Source organism: Pristis pectinata, chromosome 2 (assembly GCF_009764475.1).
Source record: "Pristis pectinata isolate sPriPec2 chromosome 2, sPriPec2.1.pri, whole genome shotgun sequence".
Lineage (NCBI taxonomy): Eukaryota > Metazoa > Chordata > Chondrichthyes > Rhinopristiformes > Pristidae > Pristis > Pristis pectinata.
Genome location: NC_067406.1, coordinates 8128550 through 8141084, shown reverse-complemented (window position 1 = coordinate 8141084; position 12535 = coordinate 8128550). Strand labels below are relative to the sequence as shown.

The following is a 12535-nucleotide window of genomic DNA, read 5'->3' as shown; positions in this document are numbered from 1 at the left end:
TGGGGCTAAATGGGAGAATGGATCAGCTCATGATAGAATGGCGGAGCAGACTCGATGGGCCGAATGGCCGACTTCTGCTCCTTTGTCTTATTGTCATATGGTCTATGGTTTTGCGTGCCATTCAGTCTAATCAAGCCATATATAAGTCATCAAGGTTGTAAATAGAAAACAGAATGCAGAATATAGTGTTACAGTTACAGATAAAGTGCAGTGCAGGTAGAAAAATGAAGTGAAAGGGCCATAACAAGGTAGATTGGAAGATTAAGAGTTCATCTTTGGCATATGAGAGGTCCATTCAAGAGTCTGATAACAGCGGGATAGAAGCTGCCCTTGAGCTCGGTGGTACATGTTCTCAGGCTTTCGTATCTTCTGCCCAATGGGAGAAGAGAGAACGACCGGGGTGGGAGGGATCCTTGATTGTGTTGGCTGCTTTCCTGAGGCAACGAGCAGTGTAGACGGAGTCAATGGAGGGGCAGCTGGTTTGCGTGATGGACTGGGCTGCGTCCACAACTCTCTATGTTCACAACTCTCCAAAACTCTCCACAAGCATCCACAACTCTCTAAGGAACTTTGCAATTTCTTGCAGTCTTGAGCAGAGCAGTTGCCATACAAAACTGTGATGCATTCGGATAGGATGCTTTCTGTAGTGCATCTGTAAAAATCAGTGACGGCCCTTGGGGACATGCCGAATTTCCTTAGCCTTCTGAGGAAGTAAAGGCATTGGTGTGCTTTCTTGGCCATCGTGTCCATGTGGTTGGACCAGCCTCTGAACTGCCTCCACTCAAGGATAAGTAGAGAGGTGCAATAAATTGGTATTGGTATTGGTTTATTGTTGTCACTTGTACTGAGGTACAGTGAAAAACTTGTCTTGCATACCGTTTGTACAGATCAATTCATTACGCAGTGCAGCTACATTGGGTCAGTACAGAGTGCATTGAGGTAGTACAGGTAAAAACAATAACAGTACAGAGTAAAGTCTACATTGAGTTTAAATTTAAAAGTGTAGAACGATTATAGTAAGGGTAATGAGTAGATCTGTAGAGAGCAGTTTGCAACAAGTTGCCATGCTCTGGCGCTAATGCCAACATTGCCAACGATGTCACATCCTGAGGCAGAAGAAAGGAGTCTTTTTCAGGTTGGCAATCTGTGATTAGTGGGGACTGCAGGTATCAGTGTGATAACCCAACTGGAGAATGCAAATATATGGAAGCTAAATATGCAGCTACACAAAATAGATAAGAAGCAAGTTACAAGGAAGATACAATTCACAGCGAGATAGCGAATATATAGAACATAAAAGCTGTTACGTACCATCAACAACAGAAACACACCGAGTCATGTACAAATGTTAAAAACTATTTTATTAATAACTACTTGTAATAATAAGAAAAGTAAAACGTTAGATATCAAACGTAATCCCCAAAACTAAACTCAAAGTGTGTGTGTGGCAAATTCCCAAACCCCAAGTCGAGGAATAGTTCTCAAAGTTCAGTTCAGCAAGTCATAAGGTGAAACGTGAGCAAAGGCTTTTGCAAAACCACCGTTGACTGAAGAGAAAATGTAGAGAGAATGTAGAAAGAAATTATGAAATCCACATGTTCCATGATGGACCCCATACGACACCTCAATCTCCGATGATCTCCATTGCTTTGTTCCGAAGTATCTGCCACCCCAAAGGCATTCGAGACGTGGCCGCCCACAGAAATACCTGTTTCCCACTACGGGCTAATGACAAAGTGGACTCCACTTGTTTTCTCCAAAAATCCATACATGGATTGTAGTGACAGACAGAGCTATTGTTCTTCATCCATTGTTACGGAGACCAGCAGTCAGTGTCTCTCTCTCTCCCTCTCTCTCTCTCTCCAACCCTCTTCGACTCACTTCGACTCACCGAGCAAAACCGTCAGCACGTTGTTATCTTCTTGCTGTCATGATGACACCACACACACACACTACTACTCTACTGTCCAGGTGCCTTAAAGGGACATTCATCAAATAGCAACTTGGCCCGTAACAATGCAGGGAAATTATTCTGCAACATTATAAAACATTGGTTTGGCCACACCAGGAATACTGTATCACCACTCTATATGAATGCACTGGAGAGGGTCCATTCACCAGGATGCTTTCAGGGATAGAACGTTCCTGTGATGAGGAGAGGCTGGTGTTATATTCCTTGGAGCGGAGGAGGCTGAGGAAAGAGTTGGTCGATCTATGCAAATTGATGAAGGCATACATAGGGTGGATAGCAGAAAGCTTTTCCCCACAGCAGAGGTGCTTAAACAAGAGGGCATGGGTTTAGGGTAAGAAATACAAGGTTGAGAAGGGATCTGAGGAAGAATTTTTTCACCCAGAGGGTGGTTGCAATCTGGAACACTCTGCCTGAGAAGGTGGTGGAAGAAGGTACTCACACTATACTTAAGTATGTAGACAAGGCATTAAAGGCTAGGGATCAAGTCTTGATAATGATATTAGTGTAGATGGGTACTTAGACCATCGAACAGTACAGCACTGGACAGGCCATTCAGCCCACAATGTTATGCTGATCTTGATGCCAATTTATACTACATGTCCTCCTCCTGTGTATCATCCATTTCCCCCCCATTCCTTTCATATTCATGTTTATCTAAAAGCCTCTTAAACTCCACCAAACTGCCTGCTTCCACTACGACCCCTGGTACCAGGCACCTACCACTCTGCGTAAGATACTTACCCCTCATATCGCCTTTAAACTTCCCCCCTCTAACCTTAAAAGCATGTCCTCGGGTGTTTGACATTTCTATCCTGGGGAGAAGATTTTGACTTTCTACCCTATTTACGCCTCATAATTTAAAAAATTCTCTTATCAGGTCTCACCTCAGCCTCCGACGCTCTAAGGAGAACAACTGAAGTTTGTCTAACCTTTCCTTACAGCTCATACCCTCTTAATCAAGGCAGCGTCCCTGTAAACCACTTCTGCATCTTTTCCACAATCTCCACATCCTTCCTATAATGGGGTGACCAGAAATGCACACAATATTCCAAGTGCAGTCTGAGTAAAGTTCTATATAGCTGCAGCATGACTTCCATACTCTCATACTCAAGACCCCGACCAATGAAGGCAAGCCTGCCATATGCCTTCTTTACCGCCTTATCCACTTGTGTAGCCACTTCCAGTGAACTATGTACCTGGGACCCAAGATCCTTCTGTACCTCAATGCTATTAAGGGGCCTACTAATTAACTGTATATTTTCTCCTTTCATTTGACCCCCCAGGGGGTACTTGATGGCCATGGTGGGTCAAACAGCCTGTTTCTATGCTCTATCTCTTTATGTCTCCCTGAAGATAGATCAGGTGAGTTAGATTTGACAAGTGGAGGACAATGTGGGAAAATGTGAAGTTGTTGGCTTTGAACAACTTTTTCCCATGGTACTAATCAACAAGCTCAAACGCCATCTATAAATTTGCACTGTTATAACTTTTTCACTTTATTTATTTTTGTATCTTAAAGTAATATTTATGTCTTTATGTCTTGCACTGTACTGCTGCCGCAAAACAACAAGTTTCACGACATATGTCAGTGATAATAAACCTGATTCTGATAGGGGTATCAAAAACAAGAGGGTATAGGCTTAAAATGAGAGTTTTAAAGTGGACAGTAGTGTAGCGGTTAGCATAACGCTATTGCAGTGCCAGCGACCCGGGTTCAATTCCGGCCGCTGTCTGTAAGGAGTTTGTACGTTTTCCCTTGTGTCTGCGTGGGTTTCCTCCGGGTGCTCCAGTTTCCTCCCACATTCCAAAGTTGTGGGCATGCTATGTTGGCGCCAGAAGCGTGGCGACACTTATGGGCTGCTCCTAGAATAGTCTACGCAAAAGATGCATTTCACTGTGTGTTTTGATGTACATGTGACTAATAAAGATACCTTACCTTACCTGAGGGGTAAGTATTTTACGCAGAGAGTGGTTGATATCTGGAACTCGCTGCCAGAGGAGGTGATGGGATCAGATACAATCACTATGTTTAAGAGACATTTAGATAGACAATAGGCAAGGCGTAGATGGATACGGCCCTAATGTGGGCAAATGGGATTAGCGTAGATGGGAACAAAAGTCATCGTGGACATGTTGGGCCAAAGGGCCAATTTCTCTGCTGTACAGCTCTAAGACTCTATGAAAGAGAAAACAAAACAACAAAGTATTCTTTTAAGTGGAGAGGAATTGCAAAAACTTGCAGCACAAAGGGATTTGGGAGTTCTTGTTCATAAGACATAGAAGGCTAGCACACAAGTGCAGCAGGTAACAGAATGTTGGTCCTTACTTCAAAAGGATTGGAGGATAATTGTAGGGAAGTCTTACTGCAACTTCATAAGGGACTAGTGAGACCACACTTAGAGTACTGCAAACAATTTTAGTCCGTCATTTAAGGAAGTTATTAATTCATTGGGCAGTTCAGAGAAGGTTCACTATGAAGATCCTGGGTATGGAGGGATTCTCCTGAGAGAACAGGTTAAGCAGGTTGGGACTCCACTCATTGGTGTTTAGCAGAATGAGAAGCAGAGAGAGAAACACACAGTTAATATTTCAACAGAATTTCATAAACAGGCACTGCGGTGGTGTAGCGGTTAGCGTAACGCTATTACAGCGCCAGCGACCCAGTTCAATTCCCGCCGCTGTCTGTAAGGAGTTTGTACATTCTCCCCGTGTATCTGCGTGTGTTTCCTCCTGGTGTTCCGGTTTCCTCCCACATTCCAAAGATGTACGGGTTAGGAAGCTGTGGGCATGCTATGTTGGCGCTGGAAGCGTGGCGACACTTGCGGGCTGCCCCCAGAACACTCTACGCAAAAGATGTATTTCATTGTGTGTTTCGATGTACATGTGACTAATAAAGAAATCTTATCTTAAGTGACTGAACGTATTACAGAAAAGGTGGGAGGGTGGAGAGAACAAAGGAAATCTCTGTGAAAAGGAGTCCAAAGGAGACTGGATGACATAGGCATTAGTGGTGTCTGCTGAAAGTTTGATGCCAACTTGTTAACCACCACAAATGGGTCTGCGGAAGATATAATTGGAATCGGTTTATTATTGACACATGTACCGAGGTACAGTGAAGAACTTGTTTTGCATGCCATCCATGCACTGTTGTAATAAATTGATCTGTATGGTTGGCATGCAAAACAAAAGTTTTTCACTGTACCTCGGTGCATGTGACAATAATAAACCGACTCCAGAAAGAATTACCGCTGCAATCATGGTTCAGAGATACGAAACACAAGAAAAGCAAAAGACCGCAGAGGCAGGAAATCTGAAATAAAATACCAGGAATACACAGCAGGTCAGTTAGCATCTCTGGAGAGAGAAAACAAACCGACTGTCTCCCTTCATCAGCAAGGCTGGTTATCTGAAATGTTTGAATTCGGTGTTGAGCCCTGATGCCTGCAATGTGACCACTTGGGAGATGAGATGTTGTCCCTCTCGTTGCTCTTTGCTGAGACATGAAGGACAGAGAGATTTCAGAGGGAGTGCGATGGAGAACTGAAGAGATGGTCGTCTGGAAGCTCAAAGATGAGGGACAGATCTTATCTTCTGACTGCGCACATCAAGGCTCAACATTGAATTCAAAAATTTCAATCCACTGGCCGGTTCTGATGAAAGGTTTTCAACCCGAAACATTAACTCTGCTTCTCTCTCCACAGATGCTACCTGACCTACCGAGTATATCCAGCTTTTTCTGGTTTTATTTCAGGTTTCCAGCATCTGCAGCTTTTTAGCTTTCTGATATTTATCTGTTCAGGTTGTGGTGAAACAACTTTTGGGGAGCTTCCTCTTGCGTTATAGTCACTGTCAAACTGCTGGTTGTTACTGTGTCAGTCAAACAAATGTGGAGACAGATAAAAGGGAAATAAAAAGGCAGAGAGCGATGAAAGTTAATCCAAGACAGATAAGAGCCACAAAGAGAGAGAGAAAGGATTTGATGTAAATATTTAAATAGGTGAGTGATAAGTAAATCAGCCATTTGGATGTAACCAAGCATGCTGCAACAGAACAGCCCAAGTAACAAGCCTGTGCTTTACAGACCCTTTGCTTAGTGCAAACAATCTGCCTTAAATCAATTTGATTTATCACAGAGCTTTTGGAAGTGAATCTTCAGCAAAGGGTCTTTCGATAGAAAGCAAATATTGTAATTTTGGTAATAAAGTCTATTTGCAGCTTGCTGGTTGTGCTGCACTCATTGTAAAGGTGTGTGTGAGCCCAGGGAGAGAGCATCTGATTGTTATTCATGAAAGGGTGAGTTATGCATATTAGTGTAAACAAGTTCTTCGGTTCGCTTATATTTGGAGTGTCAATCATTTTAGCGAGTACAAGATCTGTACTTGACAAACTGGAGTGAGCAACTTGCTTGACAAATTGTCCCCAAAGTCAAATCTGACAGCCTTTTCGTGATTAATGGCCTGATTATGGGAGCATTTTTTTTACGAATTTCAAATTTGCATTACATAAAGATGAAAATTGCTTCTACCATGCTGGAGCAGGCGGGGAGTCGGGTGTGGGAGTGGAAGTTGTTTAGTCAAGGGGCATTGAGTCCCTTCTCTAGGAAGGACATCGGTCCACAGGAGGGCCACATAGCTCGGTTCTCTGCCATCTGTCAGTCAAACCTGCCTGAATCTTATGTCCATCACGTGCTCTCGCTGCAGTTTTAATGCCTCATGATCAAGAGCTCTTGTAAGCAAAGAAGCAAAAATAGGCCATTTAGCCCTCTGACCCGACCACCATAAGATGTAGGAGGAGAATTAGGCCATTCGGCCCATCAAGTCTGCTCTGCCATTCAATCATGGCTGATTTTTTTTTGCAACCCCATTCTCTTGCCTTCTCCCCGTAACCCTTAACCCCCTTACCAATCAAGAACCTATCAATTTCTGCCTTAACTACACCCAATGACTTGGCCTCCACAGCCCTCTGTGGCAACGAATTCCACAGATTCACCACCCAAGAAATTCCTTCTCCTCTCAGTTTTAAAGGGACGTCCCTTTATTCTGAGGCTGTGCCCCCGGATCCTAGACTCTCCCACTGATGGAAACATCCTCTCCACGTCCATGCTATCCAGGCCTTTCAGTATCCAGTAGGTTTCAATGAGATACCCCCTCATCCTTCTGAACCCCATCGAGTACAGACCCAGAGACATCAAACGCTCCTCGTATGTTAAGCCTTTCATTCCTGGGATAATTCTTGTGAACCTCCTTTGGACAATCTCCAGGGCCAGCACATCCCTCCTTAGATACAGGGCCCAAAACTGCTCACGATATTCCAGATGTGGTCTGACCAATGTCTTATAAAGCCTCAGCAGTACACCCTTGCTTCTATATTCTAGTTCTCTCGAAATGAATGCTAACATTGCATTTGCCTTCCCTACTGCCGACTCAACCTGCAAGTTAACCTTAAGGGAATCCTGAACTAGGACTCCCAAGTCCCTTTACACCTCTGATTCCTGAATTTTCTCCCCATTTAGATTTGCTGATGCTGCTCCAACTTCTCACTTGGGAATCAGCTTTGGCACTTTCTTTTTCTGTTCATTCAAGGGATGTGGGCTTCGCAGGCTGAGCCAGCACTTAATTGCCCATCCTTAGTTGCCCTTAAGAAGGTGGTGGTGAGCTGCGTTCTTGAACTGCTGCAGAGGAAGGTCATAGAGTCGCACAGCACAGAAACAGGCCCTTCGGCCCAACCCATCCATGCTGACCAAGGTGCCCACCTGGTCTATCCCATCTGCCCTCTAAGCTTTTCTTATCCATGTACTTTTAAAAATGTCTTTTAAATATTGTTAATGTACCTGCCTCAACCACTTTCTCTGGCAGCTTGTTCCATGTATGCACCACCCTCTGCGTGAAAAAGTTGCCCCTCAGGTTCCTTTTAAACCTTTCCCCTCTCACCTTAAGCCTATGCCCTCTGGTTTTTGGTTCCCTTTCCCTGGGAAAAAGACTCGGCATTCACCCTATCTATGTCCCCCTGTTAGAAGACTATTTATTGGTCCTCTAGGACATCACGATCTACCTTGTTGTGACCTTGCACCTTATTGCACTGCACTTTCTCTGTAGCTGTGACACTTTACCCTGTACTATTATTGTTTTTACCTGTACATCAATGCACCCTGTACTAATTCAATGTAACTGCACTGTGTAATGAATTGACCTGTACGGTCGGTATGCAAGACAAGTTTTTCACTGTACCTCAGTACAAGTGACAATTATAAACCAATACCAATGCAATAAGGTAGACTCTTGACTTTACAATCTACCTCATCGTGGCCCTTGCACCTTGTTGTCTACCTGCGCTGCACTTTCTCTGTAACTGTAACACTTTATTCTACATTCTGTTGTTGTTTTCCCTTGCACTACCTCAATGCACTGATGCAATGAAATGATCTGTATGGATGGCATGGAAAGTAAAGTTTTTCACTGTACCTCAGTACATGTGACAATAATAAACCAAATCACCTCATGAGTTTATACACCTCTATAAGGTCAGCCCTCATTCTTCTATGTTCCAAATAATAAAGTCCCAACCTGCTCAACCTCTCTCCATAACTCAGGCCCTTGTGGTGTGTGGAGGGCAACTTCTAGATGTTTCCATGCTTTTTCTTTTACCCCAGACCCTTCATGTCCTCAGTACCGTCCTCACCTCCAAGTTAGCACACTGTTGCAACTTGTAGAGCTGCCGCCTCATAGCTACAGCGACTGGGTTCGATCCTGACCTTCAGTGTTGTCTGTATGGAGTCTACACATTCTCCTTGGGTTTCCTTCGTGTGCTCTGGTATCCTCCCACATCCCAAACACCTGCTGGTAGGTTGTAGAGTCAACAGCACAGAAAACAAGCCCTTCGGCCCAACTCATCCATGCCAACCAAGGACCAAGGTTAATTGGTTGCTGTGAAATACCCTCAGTGTGTAGGCGAATGATAGAATCTGGGGAGGTGACAAGAATGTGGGAAAAATGTGGACAGGATACAGAGCTGGGCAGAGAAGCGGCAGATGCAGTTCAATGCGGAAAAGTGTGAAGTGATACACTTTGGAAGATCGAACTTGAAGGCAGAGTACAAGGTTAACGGCAGGATTCTTCACAGTGTGGAGGAACAGAGGGATCTCGGGGTCCAAGTCCATAGATCCCTCAAAGTTGCCGCGCAAGTTGATAGGGTTGTTAAGAAAGCGTATGGTGTGGGATTGAGTTCAAGAGCCGCGAGGCGCGAGGTAATGTTGCACCTCTATAAAACTCTGGTTAGACCACACATAGTATTGTGTTCAGTCCTGGTCATCTCATTATAGGAAGGATGTAAGAGCTTTAGAGAGGGTGCAGAGGAGATTTACCAGGATGCTGCCTGGATTAGAGAACATGTCTTATGAGGAAAGGTTGAGCAAGCTTGGGCTTTTCTCTTTGGAATGACGCAGGATGATAGGTGACTTGATAGAGGTGTATAAGATAATGAGAGGCAAAGGCAATATGGGCAGCCAGCACCTTTTTCCCAGGGCAGCAATGGCCAATACCAGAGGTCACCCATTTAAGCTGAGTGGAAAAAAGTTTAAGGGAGATGCCAGAGGTAGGTTTTTTTACACAGAGAGTGATGGGTGCCTGGAACGCAGTGCCAGGGGTGGTGGTAGGAGCTGATACAATAGGGACATTTAAGAGACTCTTAGATAGGAACATGGAACATAGAACATTATAGCGCAGTACAGTCCCTTCGGCGCATGATGTTGTGCTGACATTTTATCCTGCTCTAAGATGTATATAACCTTTTCCTCCCCTGGATGTAAGAAAAATCGAGGGTGATGGGCTGTGTAGGAGGGAAGGGTTAGATTGAATGGGGATAACATTTATATAGGTTGGTGCAACATTGTGGGCCAAAGGGCCTGTACTCTGCTGTACTGTTCTATGTTCTGTGTAAGAATAGGTTACGTGGAAAAATTAGTGGAGAATGGGGTTTCTCTGTGAGTTGGCAAAGACTAGAAGGGCAGAAATTGCCTCGGTCTATATCATCAGGACATGTGGTAAGTCAGAAGCTTGTGAGTTCAAGCCTCACTCCAGGGACTGAATGTAAAAATCCAGACCAATTCTTCTAATGCAGCACTGCTTCACGGTCAGAGATACCTCCTTCTGATGAGGTGTTGAGACCTGCCTCTGGCCATCTGCTAAGGTTCAGCCAATGAGTCCCAGAACACTTTTGTTGAAGAGATTGCGAGTCCTTCTCAGGTGAAGATCAATCCCTCAACTAAAATCACTCGAACGGTAAATGAAAGTCAAAGAAGCTACAGATGGTGTAAATCTAAAATAAAAAAATAAAATGCTGAAGGCATTCACCATACTGAGCAGTAGATAAGATATCTTTATTAATCACATATAGATCAAAATACACAGTGAAATGCATCTTTTTACGTAGTGTTCTGGGGGGGCAGCCCGCAAGTGTCGCCACACTTCTGGCACCAACATAGTATGCCCACAACTTCCTAACCCGTACGTCTTTGGAATGTGGGAGGAAACTGGAGCATCTGGAGGAAACCCGCATGGACACGAGGAGAACGTACAAACTCCTTATAGATAGCAGCTGGAATTGAACCCGGGTCGCTGGCGCTGTAGAGCATTACGCTATCCACTACGGCAGAAAGAGAAGCAGAGCTAATGGTTCAGGTCTGAGATCCCTCATCTGAAGTTCTGACAAAACTTCTCAGTCCTGAAGTGTTTATCTCTCCACAGATGCTGCCTGACCTCCTGAGTGTTTCCAGCATTTTCTGCTTTTATCATTAGAACAGACTATTTATTATCACAGCCCAATTGGTGGGGTGTTTACTGAGCACATTAGCTTGACACCACAATCTTCTAGGTCTGATCCAAGAACGCAAACATCTAAAGGAAGGCTGACACATCACCAAATATTTAATCATACACTTTTGCTTCCTGAAATGCTTCAGAGAATATGAAGATCAGACTTCAATTCATTTTATACAGATTTCGTTTACTCTGTAAAGGAGCTTTATTTTTATATCTGATCCCGATGTTTGCAGAAAGCAAGTGTTATCTCTGCAAATGGTTCAGCTCCCAACCTCTCTTTGTGTCTTCTTGCTGAATCATGATTCTTTGTCGCATTCTGCGCAGCACTTGAAGGCTTTGAAATTACTCTGTGCTCTCTTAATGAGTTTGCAAAATCTTTCTAATCACCATTATCAAAGGCATTAAATCAGTGTCAATCTAACGGGTTAATGACTTAATTAAAGTTGCAATCAGAGGAATTTTTCCCCACTCTGTGGATTCCCTCACAATTAAACTAATTTTCATCCCATATCATTTCTCTGTCAGTATATGTTCTCTTCTCTCCCTCTCTCCACCCTCCCCTCTTTCTTTCTCCTTCCCTCTCTTTTTCCCCCGTTTCTGTGTCTCCCTGCCCACTTTCTCTCTCCTTTCTGTCCCTTTGTCTTTGTTTCCTTTTCTTTCCACCATTGTCTCTCTCCGTCTCTTTCTCTCCCTCTCCTTTTTCAGGAAAGTTGTTTCCACTGGTAGGTGAGACTGGAGCTGGGAGACATGGCCTCAGGATTCAGGGGGAGTAGATTTAGGACGGAGATGAGGAGAAACTGCTTTTCCCAGAATCTGTGGAATTCTCTGCCCAGGGAAGCAGTAGAGGCGACCTCATTAAATATATTTAAGACACAGTTAGATAGATTTTTACATAGTAGGGGAATTAAGGGTTATGGGGAAAAGGCAGGTAGGTGGATCTGAGTCCATGGCCAGATCCGCCATGATATATTGAACGGCGGAGCAGGCTCGACGGGCCAGATGGCCTCCTCCTGCTCCTATATCTTATGTTCTTAACCTTTCTTGTCCCCATTGCACCAGTCCAAATGTCTTGTAAACTTGGACAAACATTCATTGATCCTAATTTTGAATATAATGACAGAGCACTCTTCGTAGAGAATTCCACAATCCCAAGTGACAAAATTTCCATTTCCCTCAGTCCTAAATGGCCAAAGCCTTATCCTGAGATACTTGCATAAGGTCCAACTGGTCCACTCGGAGGACTTTAAGGAAACTTGTGATGCTATTCTGAAGAAGAGGTAGAGGGTTCTCCCCAGTGTCCAGACCAATGTCTATCCTCCAATCTGCATTATAGGTGTTATCTTGCTGCTGTTTGTGGACTCCTCCTGTGTGGGATAACTGGATGCCACGTTGCATCACTTAGTTGCCTGCACAGTGCTGAGGTGTTACCTGAAGCACCAGAGAAAGATGTTCTTTTCTGTTCCTCCATGTCATGCAGCATATTCCACCCCAATCAGTGAAAGGAGTGCAGAGGGAGAGGGAGAGAAGGGGGAGGGGAAGAGAGACAGACAGACAGACAGACAGAGGGGGGGAGGGAGGGAGGAACAGAGAGAGAGAGGAAGGGAGGGAGAGAGAGGGGGAGAGGGAGAGGGAGAGAGGGGTGGGAGGGGGAGGGAGAGAGAGGGGGAGAGAGAGAGAGAGAGGGGTGGGATGCTCCAAGTATGTCCTCACCAGCGTCCTGTACAACCGCACCGTAACCTCCCAGCTT

At 44.4% G+C, this 12535-nt stretch overlaps 1 protein-coding gene across 9 annotated transcripts in view; it reads left to right on the top strand.

The window, feature by feature from the left end:
- LOC127581620 (transcription factor COE3-like) overlaps positions 1-12535 on the top strand; it is a 408223-nt gene that overhangs the window by 333061 nt on the left and 62627 nt on the right. The gene's annotated exons all lie outside the window — the stretch shown is intronic.